The sequence below is a fragment of the Psammomys obesus genome, unplaced genomic scaffold (genome assembly GCF_907164565.1).
Source record: "Psammomys obesus unplaced genomic scaffold, mPsaObe1.curated_primary_1811, whole genome shotgun sequence".
In the NCBI taxonomy this organism is placed as follows: domain Eukaryota; kingdom Metazoa; phylum Chordata; class Mammalia; order Rodentia; family Muridae; genus Psammomys; species Psammomys obesus.
Window position 1 is genome coordinate 10,512,408 of NW_026596095.1, and position 7,035 is coordinate 10,519,442.

At 39.9% G+C, this 7,035-nt stretch overlaps 1 pseudogene; it reads left to right on the forward strand.

Moving 5' to 3' along the window:
* The first annotated feature begins 566 nt into the window (after positions 1-566).
* LOC129691873 (mRNA turnover protein 4 homolog) lies at positions 567-1,279 on the forward strand (annotated as a pseudogene).
* The last annotated feature ends 5,756 nt before the right edge of the window (positions 1,280-7,035 follow it).

Consider the following 7,035-nt stretch of genomic DNA (forward strand, 5'->3'; position numbering starts at 1 on the left):
ATGCTCAGGGATGAGATTTATTAAGATTAATAAATCTGTTTCATCAAGAATACCCTTAATGATAATTTGTACTTTTTCACTGAGAATATGTTAAGATACTCTAGTGGTTGGCACTAAATTCATGCACATATATGTAACACTAATTGGAATTACTTGGTGCCAAAAAGATAGATGGAGGAAGGAGAGGAGGATGAAGAGGAGGAGGAGGAGAAAGTGAAGGAGGAGGAAGAGGAGGACGAGGAGGAGGAGAAAGTGATGACATGAGGTTGAGAGGGACCTGCCAGAGGGGATGTCAGGAGGAGTTGAAAGAGAAAATGGGATGATTTTCTTCGCATAATTTTTCTTTGTATATGCCATGTTTTGTCGTGTGTGTGTGTGAAATTCTCAATGAATAAAAATTAAATCTCAGACTGATCTCTGGAACTATAGCTTTTGTGTCACTAGTGCAAATAGCAAAGCAGTTTAAAAACAAATAATTAAATTAAATTAAATTGCAAAGCAGTTTAAAAACAAAGTACTGCTATAGCACTAACATTTAGGCACGTGTCTTCAGTGCGAAGCCTGAATCCAAGCGAGACAAGAAAGTTTCCTTAACAAAAACTGCCAAGAAAGGCTTGGAACTGAAGCAGAACCTGATAGAAGAGCTTCGGAAATGTGTGGACACCTACAAGAACCTCTTCATCTTCTCTGTGGCCAACATGAGGAACAGAAAGCTGAAGGACATCTGGAAAGCCTAGAAGCACAGCCGGATGTTCTTTGGCAAAAACAAGGTGATGATGGTCGCCTTGGGATGAAGCCCATCTGACTTAGACAAAAACAACCTGCATCAGGTCAGCAAGAAGTTGAGAGGGGAGGTTTTACCAATTGCATGAAGGAGGAGGTGAATGAGTGGTTCACCAAGTATACAGAAGTGGATTCTGCTGGAGCTGGGAACAGGCAACTTTAACTGTGAGCCTGCACCCAGGGCCCCTGAAGTAGTTCCCTCATTCCATGGAACCACAACTGAGGCTGCTGGGCCCGCCCACTGCCCTCAAGAAAGGTGTGGTGAACCTGATATCTGACTAGGAAGTATACAAGGAAGGTGACATGCTGACCCCAGAGCAGGCCAGTGTCCTGAAGATTTTTGGGTTATAAGATGGCTGAAGTCAAAGTGACCATCAAATACACGTGGGATGCTCAGACTGGAAGATTTCAGCAAATGGATGATGACTTGCCTGAGCGTGTGCCTGAGTCTGAGGGGGAGTTCGAGATGACAGCTGACTCTAGGACTTGGGACTAAGGCCTTCCAGCAAGTTCTTCATCTCCACCGGACCACCCAGGACTGGAGGGAGCAGCTATTTGTTTTGCTATGGATAAAGACAAAGGAGTGACTTTGTTTCTTTGTTTCTATAAGGAATAAAATTTTGTCCACAGGCTGTTCCTGTGGCAGGAGACTTTTTCTAGTAAATAATAAAAAAGAAGTAACATTTGCAGACCCATGAAAGGATGTTTAGGATCTCCAGGGAGCCACAGATATTGGCCAACCACCATCCTTGTCTAAAGTCACCAATGCCTTGTTCTGGCATTTGTAATGGCTTTTCCACATCCATTCTTTCCCCTTATAATCCATATGCCAAGAAGCAGCCCAAGTGAACTTATGGGGCTTTTAATCATATTACTTTGTTCCAAAACACTTTCATGAATCCCATCACTCTTAGGACAAAATTTAAATACTTGTAAGGGCTGACCGAGCCATCCATAAGACAATTCCTGCTAAGTACTGTAGAGTCACTTCCCCAGTTTCTCCTCCTGGCTCTTTTTGCAATAGCTTCTCTCTGTTCTCTGAACATAGTAAATATACTATACCAGGGTTTTGACATATGTCCTTTATTCCTGTAATGCTTTCTCCATATGCCATGTACCTGATTGACTTCATATCTTTCATCTACCAATTTAAAATCTCACTTCAAGAGGCAGTCCTTAATATTAGGTAAGATTTCTCCCTGTTGTATGATCTCACAAACACTCTTGGGGTTTTATAATTAGTATGGTAGTCCATATGTTTGAAGTTAGCTTCCCCCATGAAACTATACCTGATCGAAAACCACTGGTCACGCTCTTCATCATCTCCCTAAACTTGGCACAGATTGGATGCATCTAATGTCATCTGAGTTTATTGAAAGATGCCATCTAAAATAAAAAAGAAGGAGCTTAAATTTTGCTTATTTATAAGTATCAATCTGTCTGTTCCTTTGAGTGCATGAAATTGACACTGTGGCCTCAATTTATAGAACAGGAAAGAATCTGACTCTACACAAATTACCTACCGAAGACTTCCTTGTTAAAAAGAAAGGTTAGCAAACAGGACATGTAGAACATCTCCCTTGTCCCCACAGTAATTAATTTTGAAAATCCACCCTTAATAACAAAGATTTTGTTATAAGGACCTTATTGCACATTAGTCTCTCATTAATTTAAGGTAATGAGTCCCCAAGGAGTTTCCTAAACTCTTCACTTAAATAGACTACAGAAAGCCTGTAGACATGGACAGCAGGCGTTCCTTGTCTATCCTTCTTCTCCAGCAGAAAATACTGAGATCTTCTAACACATCTGAGGCAAGTTGGTAATTTCTTGACTTTCTAAATAGTGCCTTCATACTCCCAAGTCAACATTAGAAGTGTCCATCACTTCTATATACTATTAAAACGTTTGCGCCCCTCTTAGTGCTTTTCCATGAAATTAAGGAATTCCAGGGAAGCTCCAAGTTCCCCAGATTGTAGGTATGGCCTTTGGTGGCTTGCACAAATCTCATGCCTAGTAATGACCAGAAAATAGGAGGGCATGGTAGTCTAACAAAGTACACCGGAAATCATAGTTTTCAGTATTTTTCCCAAGCCTAAATAGACACTGCCAAACCAGCACAACCCTTCAAAAAGTACATTTATAACATTCACCTACTAATTCTACTAAAGATAAAATCCAATTCTATCATTGCAGTGTATGAATAAACCATAGTGGGTTATAAACTCTAGGGACTGGAGAGAGAGCTAAGTGGGCAAAAACAACTTTAGATCCACATAACAACCAGGCATGGTAGAACACACCTCTAGTCTCCAGCTCCACGTGGGGAAGCTGCAGAGGCTTGCAGGCCAGCTAGCCTGGCACACGGCTCAGCGAACATGAGACCCTGCTGCAGACACAGTGCGAGGTGAGGACTGACACCTGGGATCGTCCTCTGACCTCCACATGAGAACCGTGTCGCGCTCATGCACTCACACGCACAGAAGAGCACACACAGAGGCAAAACTCAGGGTGTGTGGGTGCTGAAAAGTTACTGTGTTTTTTGGTTAAATGGTGGTTCGAACCTAAATATTTCAAATAAGAGCGTATATGAGACAATGCTTCCCGGAGCGCTCTTCCCCAAGCAGCTGTGCACATACAGAAGGATGAAGTCAGGGCCCATCCATCATCCTGAACAAGAATCCACTTGGAACGCATTGAAGACTCCAGCATCACACCTGAAATGACAAAATTCAAACACAGCAGAGAGTTCTTTCTCCATTAGTGTCTATTTTTTTTGTTTCTCTTCGTCAGTTTTTGAAACTAATATTTGTTGCATTGTCTTTGAAAAGGAGACAATAGAATCATGTATATTTTGATCTTAGGCTAATGGCCCAACCAAGTCATATGGTACTCCAAAGTACCATCATTACATACTTAAGGAAGCTGTAAAGATTCAGTTTCTCACAAGCAGTGAACAGCAGGTGCCTTAACATCCCACAATCTGGAGGTATGAGATGGGCCTCACTTCTGCCCTCCTCCTTGTGTTCTTTTAGGCTTCCAGCTCACTTGACCTGTGGTTAGTATCTTCTCCAGAGGGAGGCCAAGGGTTAATAGGAATTATTGCTCAGCGCTCATGTAAATGGAAACCACTGAAAAGAGTAAAGAAAGAAAAAAAAATAACCAATAAGTTAGACTTGTGAATTATTTTTGATGTAACTAATTCTGACCGGAAACCCTCCATGTTAGAACAGCGCTTTCAATGCAGTACTTTCTGTGACTCATTCTGGTGGAAGGACATTCTGCACTGGGCAGCTCAGTGTGGAGACCATTGCGCCAGCTACTCAATTTTCAACGCTATTCCACTTCAATCCGTTTCAATATTAATTCAAGTGGCTCCCTGTAGCTAGTAGACAACACAGCATCGCAGCATGCCTTTCTCTAGCTGGAATCACACCTGCAATCCCCCTGCTGGGATTGCAGAGGCAGAAGGATCTGAAGCTCAAGGTCAGTCTCAGCTACACAAGAGTTTGAGGCCAATCTGGGCTGTGTGAGACCCCATCCTCTTGTTGGAAACAGAACATCTCTTTCTCTTTCTTGTTTCTCTTTCTTTCAGAAAGTTTGCTCATTTGGAAATGTGATCACCCGGCAGAGATTGAACATCCTATTGATTCTTGGACTGTAAAGAAAAATATCTGACAATCACATTAGTAATACAAAACATTTATAAGTCAAAAGTTCAATTTTCATAATGGCATGAACAGGGTATAATAGTGTAAAATTATTAAGGTTATCTATGCTTTAATATAGATAATTGATAATAAATTCATCATGTGATGGAACAGTTTGCACTGCTTATTAATGTGAAGCATACACAGAGAAACTGTACTTGCATATCTGTTTATCCAAACCCTGAGGCATTTCAAAAGCTTGTCTTCAAGAAATTCATTTAAGGGCTGGAGAGATGGCTCAGGAGTTAAGAGCAATGTCTGCTCTTCCAAAGGGCCTGGGTTCAATTCCCAACACCCATATGGCAGCTCACAACTGTCTAACCCCAATTCCAAGGGATCTGATACCTTCACAGTAACGCACATAAAATAAAATAAATTATTAAAAAGAAACTCGTTTTAATTTTTAAAGGTATCAGAGTTATTTACCTGATGTGTTTCATGTTTTGTACTTTTAACATAAATAATATGAAAGTCTTCCCAAATTAGTATGAGTCAATTTAAAGTTTGGCTATTTTATTTATGTAATTTATAGGATTACTGACTGTTTTTAGTCTAATACATTTGTACATAGTAGTCTGTATTTATATTTGCAATATATACCAAACAGCTTTTGCTCTAATCAGTTTTAAAATGTCTCAGTATTTGAATGCCAATTAATCTTGTATATAATATACAATAGTCGTGTTCTAATGCAATTGTGCAAGCCATTAAAAGTACCACACTAGTTAGAAATGCTACAGACTCAGAAAACTAAAGAATAAATGATATATATATATACACACACACATATAGAAAGAGAAGTACTAATATTTTTTCCTGTGATTTCTTGAAAGAACGTTACTTTCATAATAGAGTACACATAATACCTAGTACACTAATATGTACTATCATTAGTTAAAATGCTGAGTGGGTTTACATTTACTGAGAGCAGCTTCATATTTTCAGTACTATAGAGAATGGGCTAAAGAGCCAAACTGTCAGTGTGTTCATTCCCACCTTTCCCACATACTAGATACAGCCTTGAGCAGGGCATTCCATTTATCTGTGTTTCAATTTCTTCATTAAGAAAGTGGAAAATTGCTGTCTTCTTATGGGGTTACCACGAGAAATAAATTTAAATATTCATCAGAGTACTTTACATAGTCCTTGACACTTGGTTAGTATTGAACAAAACTTACATAACTATTTACTGTTGATACTGTTATTATTACATATATGTAAGGTAAAGCACATACATTTGAGACTGTGTCACTTTAAAAGAGAGACTCGGAGTGGAAGGGTCATGAACCAGACCTGGACATGTCACCTCCATTTGCGTCCTGCTAGTAGACTATCAGTCATAAGGCCACTCCTCTCTGCAAGGGAAGCCATCAGCCTAGCAAGAAAAGCAAAGTGTCACACCCTTCTTGACTGTCTACAGATGGCTGTAACTTCCTCTCCTCCCTCAATGACTGTGTGACCACCAGATGCCTCTCTCACGCTCAGTGGGAACAGAAAGCTGATTTCTTATTGGGTCACTGTTATATTTCAGCCTTGGATACACGTTTTAAGTGCCAAGGCCTGCAGAAAGATGATTCACTTCAGAAGACATATGGGGCTTTGCTTTTTTTTTTCTTTGTTACCGTTTTGTCACTATTTTCTATAGGATGGGATCAAAGATTATTTTAATACATGGAAAAAAAGTTCTATAAAGCTGTGAGGCCAGGTGTAGTGACACAAACCTTTAAGCCCAGAGCTCGAGAGGCTGTGGAGGAGGATCACACGTTGAAGGCCACCGTGGGCTACACAGCAAGATCTGGTCTCAAACAATAAATAAATAAATTGCACTTTTAATAAAATACGGATGGAACACCAATTGAATAGATAGCCTCAGTCCTAGTGGTGCACTCCTTTAATCCCAGCACTCAGGAGACGGTTCAAGGTCAGCCTGGTCTACATAGTAAGTTCCAAGAGAGCCAGGGCTACAGAGTGAAACCCTGTTTGAAAAACAAAACAAACCGTAACCCCTCAAAACCAACCAAACAACTAACCAAACAGCTAACCAAAAAAAAAAAAAAAAAAAAAAAAAACCAAAAAATAGATATAAATAGTATGTATCGGTTCTGGTTTTTTCTCTTTTCAAATATTCACAGAGCAGCACTTTAGTAAGCTGGTACCTCTGATGACATTGCTTGAATGCTCTATGGCATAGAGCCAGTAGCAGATTCCGTTGCTGCACTGAGTGAGAAAACATCTAGCAACTGAAAACATAACACGCTCCAAAACTGGAATTTCGCTTCCCCTCTACAGTCCATCCACATCTTTTCTTTATTTCTTTACTGATAAATAGCACTAAAATGTTGTAGTCATTTTAGTTTCTCCCTTCTCTCAAATATCTTATCCAAGCTTCTAGGAATTCCTATGACCTCATCTTTAAATGAACAAACAAACAAGCAAACAGACAGAATATGAACATTTCTATCGATCTTCACTGCGGCGACAAATTCACACATTCTCTCACCTAGCTTACTGAAATAGCATGCTGCCTACCTTACACAGATACACA